At 43.9% G+C, this 18,084-nt stretch overlaps 1 protein-coding gene across 2 annotated transcripts in view; it reads left to right on the forward strand.

Annotated features, from left to right (window-relative positions):
- Nucleotides 1-18,084, forward strand: part of LOC126424852 (connectin-like) — a 746,266-nt gene that overhangs the window by 97,465 nt on the left and 630,717 nt on the right. The window lies entirely within an intron of this gene.

Consider the following 18,084-nt stretch of genomic DNA (forward strand, 5'->3'; position numbering starts at 1 on the left):
CGAGGCGTATCAAGGCCGTTATTACGGACAGAGGTGGTTGTTCTGGGTACTGATTTCTCAGGATCTATGCACCCAAATTGCGTGAAAATGCAATCACATGTCAGTTCTAGTATAATAGATTTGTCCAATGAATACCCGTTTATCATCTGCATTTCTTCTTGGTGTAACAATTTTAATGGCCAGTTGTGTATATAAACGTGTACGCAATACGTCACACAATGAAGAACTCTATCTTCACTTAACCCTGTCCTGTCACAAACAACTATCCGTAAACTAAACACACACCACTAGTGAGATGAGATGACTTCACGGAAATTCATACTCTACTGACAGGACAGCTACGCTGCAATCTTACCTTTAATTTGTATGGTTCTGAGTTCGGCTGCCCCGGGACCATGTTATTGTTACAGTTTCTCTGTAGAATCGGGTTATACTCGTTCGGTTTGCACGCAGTGGTGTAGTTTTCATGAAAGAGTTTTACATTCATTAAGACGTAGCATTTGTTACAAAATACAGATGTACATTTATCGGTGAACATATACACACTAACTATTCTGAAAGAAACAACACAAAGTTGTTAGTAAATTTTCGTGGCCACTGCTCATTCGGGCCCCGCACTTTCTGGGCGCTAAATTGTCGCGTCTCCTCACCGCTCACTTTTTTGATTTTATATACAGATTATGTTGCATAACATTTTAATTAACTGTATATTGCTTATTGTTGCGAGCACAAAACATAACATGCGATACTCACTATTAGTTTCTATAGTTGGAAAACTTTATGCACCTCGACCTATTACGTGGGCATACGCACAACACTAAAAGATTTCCTGCTGTGAACGTGTGATCTTTAATTTGCAAACTATTTTCATATAACACTGATCTGGCCTGTTAGGAATGGAAAACGGTGTCGTTACTGTAACCAATTATGAAATTAAATATGTCCTTCTTTACTTTCATCTCTGAAATTCACTGACAATTACTCTTATTTTACACGTACAGAAGTTACAGTATGCTATGTTCGCTAAACATAAAAGCTGCAGTGGATTTTTCAACATATGAAGACTATTAATTGCCACGACTAACACGAGAGCATGAATCAAAAATGAAATTTGATTTTAATGTTATTATTAGCCAGAACAGGTTTCTGCACAGCAGTCTTTGATATCACACAATTAAAGTTTATCACTCTGATTTACGGACTGAGATTGAAATAGCATTTGCCCATGTCCACCTGAAAATGACATAATAAAATCCACAATTCTCATCTCGGGTCTCCGGGAAACTGAAAGAAATAAATGAACCATTACCTGCCTGCTTAATTGCGGGAAAACTGCTTTCATTCAGTTATAATTTGAATTTGCCGCGGCAGCTCCCGCGATGGCGGCGCAGCTATGCTTCATGAAAAATTCTAAATATGCTGAAAACGGCTAAAAATGTGGAATGAAATACTGGGCAGGCTAGCAATAAATTATTACAAATATTTTTAACAATTTCTATATTCAAAAATCAACATAAATTCAAAGTACACACCTTTATTATACATCAGCCTCCAATGGCGACTTTCTCGAACAAAGAACAAATGAAAGCTTACCAAGCATTCAAGTGAGCGCCACAGGCTCTCACAACTTTAACGGCTACATGAAGACAGGTAGAGTAACATTTAAGCGTTCACTAATCAATTCAGTATGCTAGTAAATATCTTTGTTAATTTTTTCAATTATCAGTGCCTACTACGACTTCCACACTCACCGACCACAGACGTTATTTGCAAAATATGGGTATATAAACATTGCACAAACACAAAAATGAAAAATGGCAATTTCCTATTTTACAGACTCTACATAACAGACAACAGTTCATACTGAACTGAAATAATAATAATAATAATAATACAGATAAATTTTTCTTTTTTCCCTTATATTACACCTGTTTTGCAAGTGACTTGCCAGGAGACGTCATAGTAGGTACATAATGAACGTATTTCTGTGATTCTGCTATATGTCGAAATCAAGCATTATATTTTCTAGTCATGTTTAAAAGGTGCCTTGATTCATTACATTCGGACACAAGTAGAGTTTTTAGGGGTTCCCTGTTATAGGTAGTACTGGATGTAATATTTTTCCTCCAGAGCAGCACATGCTAACAGGTTCTTCCTTCAATTTCAGTGCATTATACTTCCTACATTCGTTATCCGTCAACCGAAGGTCACTCATTTATGACTGAAGATGATGAAGTCCCATACTCCTTGACAGAGCGTAGGGGTACAATGCCGGAGACCCGCACCGCCATACTAGGCAAGGTCCTAGCGGATTTAGTTTGCCATTGCCTTCCTCCGACCGTAATGGGGATTACTGATGATGATGATGACAACACAACAACACCCAGTCATCTCGAGGACGGTGAAAATCCCTGACCCCGCCGGGAATCGAACCCGGGACCCCGTGCTCGGGAAGTGAGAACGCTACTGCGAGACCACGAGCTGCGGACCATTTATGATTAAAATAGTTAAGAGATCATAATCAAATGAAGCGTAACCGAAAGCCCCCCCAAGTTCTATATGCAAATGTACATCTCTATGTGCTGGTCGCACAGTCTTCAAATCACGGCGCCGTTGTGAGTCTTTAAGCATCTTGGAAGCTGCAAGAGACGCCTGATGTTTAGCGGCTAAAATGAGATGGTCTTCTGACATATTGGTATGGACCTATGGGTTAAACACGCAGAGGATTGTATTCGCACTGTATTCATTACATTAAATTGTATTATGCAGAGTATGTCAAACAATAAAAGCATTTTCACAAATATGGTAAACTTCAAAAGTAAAAGAAGAAATACCTTTTCCAAAGAGTAATCACTGTTCCATATTTCGCCTGATATTCTTGAAATCAAGCAGTAAGATGTATCGCAGACCACCTAAAGTAGCCTAAGATCCTATGATCTTCCTCAGCGCTCAAGCTATTCCGTTCTTTTTTTTCCAATTTTCGCCAAAATTGTTTCCGTGGTTTAGTCAAATGGTTCAAATGGCTCTGAGCACTATGGGACTTAGAGGTCATCAGTCCCCTAGAACTCAGAACTACTTAAACCTAACCTAACTAACTTAAGGACATCACACACATCCATGCCCGAAGCAGGATTCGAATCTGCGAACGTAGCGCTCGCGCGGTTCCAGACTGAAGCACCTAGAACCGCTCGGCTACAGTGGTTTAGTCGTGGAAATGTAAGAACAGAGGTGCTTTCGCATTCATACTATTAGTATGTATATGGATATAAAAAATCTCAGTAAGAGAGAGATATTGAACAGTATTGACAGTCATAACGCCCAGCCTGACATAGCTGTAGGTACTGTCCTAATTCTCGTGAAATTTATGAACAGTAAATCAATTACTAACACTTGACATAAAAATATGTGCGATGTATCTGTATGTAGCTTTGCACGTCCACATGCATCATCCATCATCCAGCAAATGTCAACCGCACCGGCATAGGAATGGAAGGTTCTACTACAAGAACTCTTGTTGAGTGTGTTAACTTTGTAATGCGTAACGAAAGTACAGGACGAATACTTCGGTTGTAAACATCCGCCACGCACGTTTTCACCACATTCTGTGTTCCACTAACTTAAAGATCACTGTGTGAATGCTTCAGTAAAGGTCAAAATGAGGCGTGAACGAGGAACCTTTCGTTTATGTTTGTGCACCGCACCTGCAACGAATACAAAACGAGGCCCCGGTAGGACGGTAAGGAAAGGTGTCAGAGGCTATGTGAGGATGGATTTGTAAGACGCACGACACCGATAATGGTTCGAGTTAAATAAAAATTTTAAACCATGCTTATGGCTGGTTGCTGCTTAAACTACACACTGAAGAGCCAAAATATTATGACCACTGCCCAACGCGACGTTGGATTCCACATGGTGACGTTCCGGGCTCGTGACGCAGTAACAAAAGTATGTAAGCGGAGTACACGCGGACGGGGGATCATCCTGGCGAAGATGTGGGATGCGAAGGGGGAAATCCATTGAGATAAGCTACTCTGACGAAGGGCAGATTATTATACGCTGAGCCTATGGACGACTACGTTGAAAACGGCGAAGCTGGTCGTATGTTTGTGTGCTGCTGTAGTGAGAATGTACGGTAAGATGTGGTAGGTCAGTGAAACTTCAGCTAGGTGCTAAATGGTCTGACGTCCAAGACTCTTCACAGAATTCGGAGGATTGTCTGGTCTGCAAATTAGGACAGATGGTGATCCGTGGCATCTCTGCCGCAAGAGCACAGCGCTGGTGCACCCACCTGTGTTTCGGAGCACACGGCTCATTGTACATTGCTGAACATGGAACTCTGCAGCTGACCACCCCTACGTGTTCACATTTGTGCCCTAAGACATCGTCATTTGCGACTGCAGTGGGTACGCGACCGTCGGGGTTCGAGGGTCGATCAGTGGAAACGTGCTGGCTCTTCGGATGAATAATATTTTTGCTGCACTAGGTCGATGGTCGTCTCCCCAAACGCTGTCATCGGGGTGAACGACGGCTCCAAACGTGCAGAACGCCACGAAAGCAGGCTGGTCGTCATGTGACTAGGGCCTCCCGTCGGGCAGAACTTTCGCCGGGTGCAAGTGTTTCGATTTGACGCCACTTCGGCGACTTACGCGTCGATAGGGATGAAATGATGATGATTAGGACAACACAACACCCAGTCTCTGAGCGGAGAAAATCTCCGACCCAGCCGGGAATCAAACCCCGGCCCTTAGGGGAGGATTATTGTACTGTGGGAGGCGTTCTCCTGCGCTTGAGGAGGACCTGCGTTAGTAATCGAAGAGCCGCTGACAGATGCGAACCAACTGAATCCCTTCATGCTTGATGTCTTCCCCGACAGCGATGTCATCTTTCAGCGGTGTAAATGTCCTTGTCTCGGAGCAAGATCGGTCCCCCAGATGTTCGAGGAGCATTATAGTGAAGTCACGTTAATGTCTCGGCTATGAAATTCGCCTGCAGTAAATCCGATGAAACACTTCTTGACGCTGTCTGACACCATCAGCACGTACGCAAATCAGCGGCCTGTTGCTTATGCGAAATACGTGACTTGTGCATAGGTATGCCTCCACAATCGTACCAACAAACTCTCGAATTTTTAATACGCAGACTCAGTGATGTTTGTCGTACCAAAGATGGGCAAACAAGTGATTAATCAGGTGGTCGTAATGTTTTGGATCATCGGGGTGACACCCTTCATTCGGCTACAGAACCGTTTCTCAACAAGTCAATTTTTCACAAGACAGTGAAAAACATTGGAAGTACTCTTTCGTACTCAAAACGTATGTTGATCGAAATTACGTTTTACGTCTGTGGCATGAAGTAATAACCAGGGATTGATCTAACCGATCTTCGCGAAATGTAATGAAACAAAATGTCTCACGAGCTATTTTTCTGCGTTACTATGTCAGCTAAGTAACATATCCCCGGAGGCTTAGACTTCCACACGCAGACTACCACAGTATGAAGGCGCCTTTCGTTGTTAATTGATGTTGCTCTCCGGATTGTACGATAAGCTGACAGGGAATTTAGCTGAGAACGGTAGAAGGATTTAAGCAGTTGCTCAAAAGCGACTTCTGTGATTGCAGCTGTTCATCATCGTACGACACAACTGACTAACAGCGCCTCGGCGAGCGTTTGAGGGCGCCAGACACGCGACCGTAGACGGCACGAACGGGGCCGTTCGCTTGGATTGTCTAGCCAAAAAAAGAACGAAAAAGGGCCATTCGCTTTTGACAGCCGTGAATTACGGGAGCCTTTTGTGGCGCGCCTCCTCTTCTCGCCTCCGGTGTGTATTATGGACGACGCCCGCCATGCTGTCCCCGTGCCGTAAAACTGTCACGTGACGAGCCTGCCCCGTTCCTCTTTTTGTTGTCGCGGAGAGCAATTCCAGCGGACAAATTTCGGGCGGTCACGCCACGTCGACCTCCAGCGCGCCTGCCTGTCCGTCTCTCCACGCTGGCTGGAGCGGACGAGCGGGACTGTCCTTGCGGGCTACGTTCCAGTAGCTGGTCTGACGTCATCGAGCGAATGCTTTCCAGATCTATCGATCACCAGACGAAACGCTCTACTGAGCCACAACCATCACGGAATCAGAAAATAACGGCCTTGTGAAACACAACTACATCTCCACGATGTAACGTGTGTTATACGGCACAAAACATGATTGAGTGATTCCACTGAACTCATATTGTCTCCTATTTTTTTCTAAGTACACAGACCTGTTTATTTCTACAGTGGTTTACAGCTTGAACAATTAGCTATTTTTCGACATAATCACCATTTCTGTCGATGCATTTTTGTAGACGCTGTGGCAGTTTTTGTATGCCCATGCCATACCAGCCCATGCCATACCAGCTCGCCGCCATGCTGTTCAGAATGTTATGAACCTCTTCTTTCACCTCGTCATCGGAGCTGAGTCGCTTTCCGGTCAGATGTTCTTTTAACCTAGGGAACAGGTCATAGTCACGGGGCGCCAAGTCTATAAGCGTCCCTAAACTGGCGGATTAAATCATCCAAGTTAGGTTTATAGTACCACAGTTCTTCCAACACATTAACAGCTGCAGAATAATTAATCCTGTTGCCATAAAATGTAATACCAAGTTCGTCAATCCTCTGTTGATTATTAGGAACAAGGAAGGCGAGGCGTACATCGTCCGGATAATTTCGGATATGGTCCCAGGTGGCATAAAAAAACTCCAAGGCAGACATTAGCTGTAAACAAATACGTTTATTCAGAACGTTACATTACCTTTCCTTTTACAAAATGTCATATACACTCTATTTCTTACAATAAATGTGACATATTTAAATTCACTCCGAACATTATCATTTTTCTCAGGTTCATCACCAGCAATTTGCAGTCCAATATAGAATGGATTGGTACCCTGAAAAAGGCAATTTTTTACTTTACATTGCTTTTCTAGATCTGTCCATGACTTAACTTTCGTTATATCAGCACTTTGTTCAGGCTTAGGATATGTTACAAACTTAAATCGATTTCTTCTAGTATATTTACGCCAGGGTACACCAGACGCCCTTTGTGGATTCAAATCAAAAGCACCCATCTTATTACTACACGCTATACGCACTTTCTCCAGTGCACCCTGATCATCAAATATCTTCTCGTTAGCTTTATCATCAAGTTTTAGACTCTCAATCCTAACATTAACCCTATACACATATGTTACAATTTTATTATTAATTACAGAAGCATATTTGTTCCCAAAAAAAATTCATCGGTAATATCATAATGTTGCAAGGTAGAAATGTTCTTCGCTTTTTCGTCGTGTTTCTCCAAAGCTGCCATTTTACCATACCCAAAGCGTACATCATCTGTTTGTGTAAATTCTGTACGCCACCTACAAATACGACCGGAAATAGGCCTAGTTAGATTCGTCCGTCGGCGTATCCAACGCCGAGGACATGCAGCACGAAACTGCCGCTACAGTCTCATCCGACGATATACAGACAACCTCCTCCGGGGCTTCCACATCCGACGCGTCCGATGCATCCACCTCATCCTTAAATGAACGACAATGGACAATATGACAATCTGCATGTACAACTTCAAGTCTCGAAATTAAAGCTTCGTCTCCAATACTAAATTCATTTGATACAAACATAACCAAGCCACGAAGTGTAATAACCATTCCAGGTTTATTCTTAACGTTGACAGTAACTGGTTGACCTTCCACAATACGCTTCAGAACAGATGCATATTGACGCCACCTAGACCACTCAAATTCTTCAAACACAATTACTTTGTGAATACGACTATCATAACCACCAAATCCGAATTCGGAACAAAATGGCAAATATACGTGCAGCTTTTTCGACGGGTGATTATGTTCCACTGAAACTGTTGCAGGAGAGCAACGGTTCGCCAAGCGATGTGTGGGCGAACGTTGTCATGGAGAATGTGTACGCCCTTGCTCAAAATTCCTCTTCTCCGGTTCTGAATTGCCCGTTTGAGTTTTTTCTGAGTTTCACAGTACTTGTCAGCGTTAAGTGTGGTCCCAGTGGGTATAAAGTCGACCAACAATACCCCTTTCCGATCCCAAAAACCGGTCGTCATGACTTTAACGGCAGACTGTGTTTGTTTGAATTTCCGCGGCTTTGGCGAAGAAGGATGCCGCCACTGGCGTGATTGTTGCTTGGTCTCAGGTGTAAAGTGGTATGCCCAGGTTTCGTCACCCGTGACAATTGAGTCCAGAAAGTTGACCAGTTCGCCTGTAAGGCGGCGAAGAAATTCGCGGGAAGCATCAACTCGTTGCCGCATGTGGTCCTCAGTCAGCATGCGTGGCTCGCATCTTGCGCACACCTTCCAGTAGTTCAATGTTTCCGTTACAATTCTGTGAGCGGTGCTTCGGGAAACCTCAAGAACCACCGTGCAGAGATCAACCAGGGTGGTCCGTCGATCTTCACGCGTGCTTTGCTCAGCCTTCAACACTGTCTCCTCAGAAACTGACGGCCTCCCGCTCCTTTATTCGTCGTGAATTTCAGTCCGACTAACTGCAAACTCTCTACACCACTTACGAACCTTTTGACATCCATGCATGACTCACCACACACTTCCGTCAATTGACGATGGGTTTCAATCGGCGCAGTGCCCTTTGCGTCCAAAAACCGAATAACTGCTCGCAATTCGCACTTGGCGCTAACATCCAACGGGAGCTCCATTCTCAACGGACGCCAAGACAAGACTGAGCGCATCAGCACGGAGTGCACATGTTTACACACACCCCGTGAAGCACTCTTCATAACAGTGTGACCAACTACGACACGAACAGAGTTCTGTACTTCTAAAAAAATAGGAGACCTTACTTTTGGGATTACCCTCGTATAAACTCGTAAAGATTGTCCCCTGCATTGACAGCAACACATAGGTCGTATGTCCGTTGTGTTGAGGCTGTTAGTAATGTGCTAGTTTGGGATGCCACGAGAAAATACCATTTACAAACTTTATCCGATGTCTTTTGGACAAGTCACACATTTTAACATACTTAAAAAACTTTATCTAGCAACACCCAAAACTAATTACATATTATGGATTCTTAAACTGGTCTGGAATCATAATTCTGCACAATATTTATAATTGCCAGAGTGCACCAGACAACAGTCTATACCTCTCGACTGCCCCTTCTCGTCTTATTAGACAGCGCCGTTCCTATGCTTGGGAGCCCTGTCCATGCAGAACTCCAAAGACACCGGAAGAGCTTCTTCTGACTTTTCGTTTAGCTCTAGTTTTTAGTCTTACTTTTAATCCGGACTTTAGAAATATGTATACGACAGCTTGTTATGTGGAGATACTTACTCCTGAATGTTAAGCGAGTTTAATGCATCCCTATTAAAATGTCAGTGAAAGGAAGTTAACATTTTCGGCGCACAGCCGCCGAACTTATCAGACGATTGATGGACTACAATTCTGATGTTCCTTCCCACGAGAAAGGTACCATCTGCTACTGGTACCTCATATCATTGATTAATGACAAAAAAAATGTTCAAATGTGTGTGAAATCTTACGGGACTTAACTGCTAATATCATCAGTCCCTAAGCTTACACACTACTTAACCTAAACTATTCTAAGGACAACCACACACACCCATGCCCGAGGGAGGACTCGAACCTCCGCCGGGACCAGCCGCACAGTCCATGACTGCAGCGCCTCAGACCACTCGGCTAATCCCGCTCAGCGATTAATGACAGACGAAGTAGAGTGTATAAAATGCATTCTGTCAGTAGCACGAAGAACACTTCTGAAAATACCGGGAGAGTGCAAGGAGAACCAGCAATGTTAGGGTTCCGTATAAAGTTACATACGTGTGTAGAGAAAAGGGGACTTACAGCACAATGTGAAGTCCGAACCTCATGTCATTCCTATCAACTCCTCGCGTCTTTGAGAGACGGAGGATAGCTGAAAACGAAGACTAAATAATCCGTGTTTCTTAACAGGATAGTAATTGTATAACGTATCGACACCTAATGCCCTTGAAAATGGCCTGTAACACCGAAACTGGCCAGTCGTGCAAGGTACATTAAATCGAATATTTGTGAAAATACGTCCTAGGTGGAATACCTCAAAATGTCGTGGTACATATATAGTCTGAAAGTGGTGTCCTGCATACTCGCACTAAATCAGAAGTGTGAGTTTGTGTCTCGCAGACAAATGTCAAAGTGAGCTATGATGTTGACAACATCGACACAGGACTTATATTCTGTATTGCAGGTCTTATAACACTTCATCGCAGGCTGCTTAACCTTAGACGTCTTCTGACGTAAACAGCATCACAAGTACAAATTATGCATCCTTTCGAACCCAGATCTGGAAGTTGGAGACATCAGGAGAGATTGAATAAGAGTCTCTTTCTTTCCACCAGCCTGTCGTCTTCTAAAGTTGTGTCCCCAGCTCAGAAGACAGCTTGTCGGTCGTGAGATCTTCTTCGGCAGAGGCTGCTATGCTGTCACCTCCAAGCTGTGATTGTGCTTTTCTACGGGATGCCACTTGCCAGGTTAGTCTCTGTATCTACAGAGGGCAAGATCTGTAGTACTGACAATGATGGTAAGATACACTTCTCATTAAAATATACCGCTTGGTTATTACTTAAATATTCACACATTTTACAGTCTCTTTTACAACACTCGACACAGCTTCCTTATTTGTACTGGTAACTTTTCTAGACATTTCTGATATAGAGTATGACATGTCTGTCCCTCCAGAACGTCCGAAAAAAGAGTTACGTGTCCGGCTCTGAAGAACTCCCGAAACAGAGTTACATGTCCATCCCTCCAGATGTTGCAATATTATATTTCTCAAAACTAGTGAAATTTAATAAGAAAAACGATAGACTCGTAGAGTGTCCATGAGAGATTGTCATAAAAAAATGGGTTAAATGCAATGAAAAGTATATAAATAATTAATCAGAGAAGTTAGGCGTTTGCCACCAGGATGTGCCGCCCAATCAGGAGCAAGTTCAGAACAATTGCCGGATTCTGCCACGGGACTGGCACATACTGTACCATCTGTCGCTTGTACCTCACTACACTTGTTTACGATATGCTACTTCACGTGTATGAAGCTGCATCAAGGCGAGCTTCTAGCAAAATAAAATACTGGCAGTGACAGTCAAGAATATCATACAAGTTTCAAATGGTAACCAAGGGGAAGGAAGGAAACACTCTAACCCTACAGTACCAACGCATTTTCCATAACATGCATAACCAAGTAAGGGGGAGTTGCTTTACCGCACACTAAAAATAAATAAATAAATAAAATTCAATATTCATTAATTATTGTTGAGCAATATTAACAACACACGTTTTAAAGACATATTGATGTCCAAGTAGGGTCCAGAACCTGCAAATATTTTTTAGTACGCTTCTCGCAACATCGACGCACTTTCAATAACATTTATTACCTGAGGGCCGTGGCTACCATATGTCCACCATAACAAATGCAAATTTCTTTTATTGTCCTTGGCTTCTACTCCTAAAGATTGATTGGTATGTAAGTAGGGTCCTGGACGTGAAAATACTGAAGTGACGTCTACTGAGTTAATCTTTACTGGACAATATGAAACACTCAGGAATCTGGCGGATGAGCTCACTAAAAATAGTAAATATATTTTTTTAAATTATTTAAGAAAGTAACTGTGTATATAACAATAGTTGCCAAAAGTGGGCGTAAAGTACCCTGCTACCACTGCCCCCTCCCCCGACAAAACTTGGTATTGCGAGAATCAGTACCCAGCCAGCTAGAAAATTCTTCGATGGGTTACTAGTGTGGGCACATAAAATATTTCGTGCACCTTAAGATACGCAACCCAACTTACATGATCTGCCCCAGATGCAAATGACTTAAGTTGGGTTGCTCGACTTAAGGTGCATGAAACATTTTTTGCAACGGTTTTATTTTGTCTACCATGTGGATATTTACTGCACAGCATAAGAGTGGACAGCAAGTTTCAGCAGCTAAGTTACAGTCTGCCTGATCTGACCCAGAGCTTTAAAATATACACGGTGTTCTGAAACTATTCGCCGGCCGAAGTGGTCGAGCGGTTAAAGGCGCTGCAGTCTGGAACCGCACGACCGCTACGATCGCAGGTTCGAATCCTGCCTCGGGCATGGATGTGTGTGATGTCCTTAGGTTAGTTAGGTTTAAGTAGTTCTAAGTTCTAGGGGACTTATGACCACAGCAGTTGAGTCCCATAGTGCTCAGAGCCATTTTTTTTCTGAAACTATTCATTCAAAGTATTACAGGTGATGGAGAACATAATTTGATAATTACGATATTGCAGTGCCTGTGTTATTAGTTGCGATGCAAAATTCTTTTGGTCATGCATACATGTCCAAAGGGACAGGCACTGTGGTGACTACAGCCGTTACGACACACATTAGACACATAGCTGAGCACATATGGAAGTTTGGGTGCGGCAGTGAATCGTGCACGGATAGCTAAATGGTAAGATGACCCGGTCCGCCAATAATTTCCACTGGCGTCATTCCATTCTACAGCTGATGATTGCCCATGTTCGTAACTGCGAATACATTTAATGTATTATTTCGATAACGAACGTATAGTCTCTGAAATCAACCTGTAATCACCAGTAGCGACATAGTCGCGTATATGAACAGAGATTCAATACTGTCAAATGTTCTTTATTCCAGGTTTTGATCACAATATCAATTCTTTTGACGATGACCAGTTTCAGTCAGTAATGACCATCCTCAGATCTTCTCTACACCACGTCCTAAAGGACATGACTTTAGGACATGGTGTAGAAAAGAACTGAGGATGGTCACTACCGACTGAAACCGGTCATCGTCAAAAGAATTGACATTGCGATCAAAGACTGGAATAAAAAACATTCAACCTGTAATGTTGGGGATCATATTACTAGTGGCGCTGACTAAACTACTGTATTGGTGTCGCTGAATGGAAATGTATACTGACATTAAAATATCCACATTTCGCATATCCGGGCACACGTGAAGCCACGAGGTACTGGACCTCATGCTCACCAACAGCGATCCGGTGCTAATATATGGACCGACGTTCTCGTTGATAGGTTGATTCGACCGTGGATTTTTCCATTCCGCCTCAACGGCTGGACGTGCCGCATTTCCTTGGACATGTGTTGCCAGAACTGCTGGAGGATGTCCCTGTAGATTTTAGACAAAGGATTTACTTCCAGCATGATGGCCCGCATCTCGTGGTCGTGCGGTAGCGTTCTCGCTTCCCACGCCCGGGTTCCCGGGTTCGATTCCCGGCGGGGTCAGGGATTTTCTCTGCCTCGTGATGGCTGGGTGTTGTGTGCTGTCCTTAGGTTAGTTAGGTTTAAGTAGTTCTAAGTTTTAGGGGACTGATGACCATAGATGTTAAGTCCCATAGTGCTCAGAGCCATTTGAACCATTTTTCCAGCATGATGGGGCGGCAGCCTATTTCAGCAGTGTTGTGAGAATTATAGGAGAGCCACCTTCGGGAATCGATGGATCGCCGGAGGTGGCCTTACGTGTCTGGATTTCTTCCTCCGAGGACGTATGAAAGAGCTAACGTATGGAACCGTTGCGGAAACAGAAGAAGACTTCGTCGGAAGAACCGCCGTCGCAGCTGGTATCACTGCATTCACACCAGGAATCTTCTAACGGACAAGACAATGGTACGACAATGTAGTGCGTGCATACAGAACAATGGCCGCGCATTCCAGGATTTGCCGTGAATACCGCAGCCGCAATTAGCATGCTAAACTACCATCCGTGTAAATCGTGCCTAGCATCGGATATTGCCGTCAGGGATCATAGGTACTATAAATAAATGCTTGTTCTGATGTTCTGTACCTCTTGCATTAATTTGAACGAATAGTTTCGGAACGTCCTGTATAAAGTTTATCAAGTACGTATTGCCTGTTACGCTGTCAGTCATTTTAATGATTCCTGCGGCGCGAAACATTAGTCTACCAGCGATCAAATATGTGATGTTGGAGACAAGAAGGGAATTGGAAGCAAGTTACATTGCAACGAACAAAAAAATTACGACTTGCGCAGAGGCCGCATTTTCCTGTTTCGTGATTGGGAACACGGCAAAATCTATCAAGCTACTCTGAGAATGTAGGTTTAATTTTATCTCGATCACATCTGTGGTCGTATGTAGCGATATTCTCAGAAGAATATTCAGAAAGAGGTTGTCGATAAAACAATACTAAATACACGGAACTGATCACAGCATATTTTCTTCGCCTCTTTAGTACCCCCAGGGACGCGCACTCATCTTTGCAAGCCTTTAAGAGAGCTAAAAAATCCTCCATTTTATTTTTCTTGTGATAAACATTGCGTCGACGTAACTTTTAAGGGCTGGTAAGTAAATTGTAATATCACAGCTTGAACTTCTCGATTCCTTCTGTCACCTCTTAAAAAATTAATCGCCCTCTGCCTCTCTCATTCCCCCTCTCCCTCCTTCACCCCTCTCTTTCTCTCTCTCTCTCTTTCTCTTTGTCTCCCTCTCCCTCCCTCCCCCCGCCCTCTTTGTGCGTGTGTGTGTGTGTGTGTGTGTGTGTGTGTGTGTGTGTGTGTTCCTCTGCTAATCTCCCAGTTCCTTTAATCTCACCTACCATCCTGTATCTTATTCCTTCCATTCGTCTCCCACACACTAATCCTTCTTATGTACTCCATCTGTCCCATGACAACAACCTTTCTTTTTCTTATAGCTTCCAATTGTCTTCCTCCCTCTCCTATTCTTTTCAACACCTCCTCGTCAGTCACTCTCCGTACCTAACCATTTTCCTCCACATCTCGAATGCTTCCAACTTTCTTTCGCGCTCTCTTCTCAGTGCCAATGTTTCAGCTGAATAGCGTGGAACACTCCAGACGAAACACTTGTCTGTCTTTTCATCTAACTTACCGCATAATAAATCCCTCTTTCTGTTTAATGCCTCCTAATCGAAAGCGTTTTGAGTCTTCACCTCTTGGCGGTTGCCGTCCACAGTGGTCGAGCGGTTCAAGGCGCTTCAGGCTGGAACCGCCCAACCACTACGGTCGCAGGTTCGAATCCTGCCTCGGACATGGATGTGTATGTGTCCTTAGGTTAGTTAGGTTTAAGTACTTCTAAGTTCTCGTGGGCTCGGGAGGACGACGGTTCAATCCCGTCTCCGGCCATCCTGATTTAGGTTTTCCGTGATTTCCCTAAATCCTTTCAGGCAAATGCCGGGATGGTTCCTTTGAAAGGGCACGGCCGATTTCCTTCCCCATCCTTCCCTAACCCGAGCTTGCGCTCCGTCTCTAATGACCTCGTTGTCGACGGGACGTAAAACACTAATCTCCTCCTCCTCCTCTAGTGGGCTGATGACCTCAGATGTTATGTCCCATAGTGCTCAGAGCCATTTGAACCATTTTTTTCTTGGTGGTTCCTTAGATCTTCCGTTATTATGCTCGTACTCGGCGTGGCTGTAAAATAACAGGATTGATCCAGAGATTTTTACTCTACAGCGGGGTGTGCGTTGATTTGAAACTTTCTGGAATTTTAAAACTGTGTGCCGGACCGAGCCTCGAAATCGGGATCTTTGCCTTTGTTGGGGAAGTGCTCTACCATCTGAGCTACCCAAGAACGACTGACGACCCGTCCTCACAGCTCCAATTCTGCCACTACCTCGACTCCCACCTTCCAAACTTCACAGAAGCTCTTCTGCGATCCTTGCAGAACTAGAACTCTTGGAAGAAAGGATATTGAGGAGACATGGCTTAGCCACAGACTGGGGGATGTTTCCAGAGTAAGATTTTCACTCTGCAGAGGAGTGTGCGCTGATATGAAACTTCCTGGGGACCGAGTTCGAGAGTCGGCCCGGCACACAGTTTTAATCTGCTAGGAAGTTTCAACAGGATTGATGCTGCCACAGAGATAGTGCGCATGCGCCGAAGGTGAGCGACCAACAGCAGTGAAGCTTGATGCATGTGTGGTCCTGACGGTTGGCGTAGAAGCTGTTTTTTGCTAAAAGAAATGGCACGTATAGTCATAGAGCGACTAAATATCGCAAAGTTTCACATGAAACTTGGCAAAACTGTTATTGAAAACTATATTCTACTAGAAGAAGTGTATGGCAAAGACTCTTTATCATGTACGGGACTTTTTGAGTGGTTCAATACTTTGCAATATGGCGGAGAAAACAATGAAGATATCTCACGCCCGGGACGCCCTTCAACATCAAATAAGTGTGAAAACATAAAAAATGAACCAGTAGGTAATATGGGTCAATATTACTGTCTGTTGACTAGTCCGTCGATTGCTGAAACTATACAAATTGGCAAAGAATGAGTGAGACAAAATTACGTAATCAGTTTAACATGAGAAAAGGGTGTGTGAAACTGGCGCCAAAAATCGTCACGATCGAACAAAAAGAAGCACTTGAAAATGTTTGTACTGACACTTTGTGTACCATTGAAAATGATCCTATTTTCTTGGAAAAGAAGATTACATGTTAGAAACCCCGGTTATCCACGTATGATCTATAAGGTAAGTGCTAATGCATGCATTGGAAATACCCAGTTTCATCGAGAGTGGGAAAAGTTCGAATGAGCAAATCAAAATTCAAAGTCATGATCATTGCTTTTTCCGTTATTCATGGGACTGAGTACCTACACTGGGTTGGATGTCCGCCACCGTAGCTGATTGGACAGTGCGCCGGCCTAGTCATGCTGGAGGACCAGGTTCGATTCCAAGCTGGGTTGAAGATTTTCTCCGCTCAGTGACTGGTTGTTTGTGTTGTCTTCATCCTCATCAACGCGAAAGTGGCCGAAGTGGCGTCAGCTCAAAAGACTTGCACCAGGCGACCGGGTGTAGCAGCCGGAAGGCCCTCGCCACACTACGTTTTATATTCCCTGGGCTGGATCACATTATTAACCACCATTGCTATCTAAAGCTCTTGCTAAACACTGTGAGAAAATAAGAAGACAACACCCCGAATTGTAGAAGAAAAAGTAATGGATTCTGCGTCAACACAGCGCAAAGGGTCATACCCCGTCGTCTGTTAAGAGGTTTCTAGCGAGGTACACCATCACAATGTCAGATCACACACCTTATTCGCCTGATCCAGCATCAAATGAGGTCAGTTATTCCCAGGAGTCAAATCCGCATTAAAAGATATAGGATATCTGTTGAAGCACTGAAAGAAAAAGCTGTAAGTGTCATCAAAGAGCTCACAGAGGAAGAATTCCATCACAAATTCAATGAATGGAAAATTGGCATGAGGTGTTGTAACGGTGGAGGAGGGGAGTATATTGAGGGTGGCAGTAACTAAATAAATAGGTTTTTGAAATAAAATATTTTACAGCTATAGGCCAGTTACTTTGTAGCCACACCTTATGTACACACATCAAAAAAGTATTGCATCACCTCGGTTCCTGAACCTCTACAGAAAATTGGAATAGAGATAAACATAAACATCATTTACGACCTTTTTATTGCTAATGGAAACCACACATTGAAAGTTGTATCACCATACAGCGAGACCTTCAGAGGTGATAGTCGAGACTGCTGTACACACCGGTAGCTCTTAATTCCCAGTAGCACGTCCTCTTGCATTGATGCATGTCTGTATTCGTCGTGGCAAACTATCCACAAGTTCATCAAGGCATTATTGGTCTAGATAGTCCCACTCCTCAATGGCGATTCGGCGCGGGATCCCTCAGTGTGGTTGCTGGGTCACGCCGTCCATAAACAGCCATTTTCAATCCATTCCAGGCATGTTCTGTACGGTTCATGTCTGCAGAACATGTTGGCCTCTCTAGTCTGGCGATGTTATCCTGAAGGAAGTCATTCACAAGATGTGCATTGGTGTTAGGGGGGGGGGGGATTGTCGTCCGTGAAGACGAATGCCTTGCCAATATGCTTCCAATATGGGCGCGCTAACGGTCGGAGGATGGCATTCACGTATCGTACAGCCGTTACGGCGCCTTCCATGACCACCGGCGACGTACGTCGGCCCCAGATGATGCCACCCCAAAACAGCAGGGAGCCTCCACCTTGCCGTACTCGCTGAACAGTGTGTCTAAGGCATTCAACCTGA

Source organism: Schistocerca serialis, chromosome 10 (genome assembly GCF_023864345.2).
Source record: "Schistocerca serialis cubense isolate TAMUIC-IGC-003099 chromosome 10, iqSchSeri2.2, whole genome shotgun sequence".
In the NCBI taxonomy this organism is placed as follows: Eukaryota; Metazoa; Arthropoda; class Insecta; order Orthoptera; family Acrididae; genus Schistocerca; species Schistocerca serialis.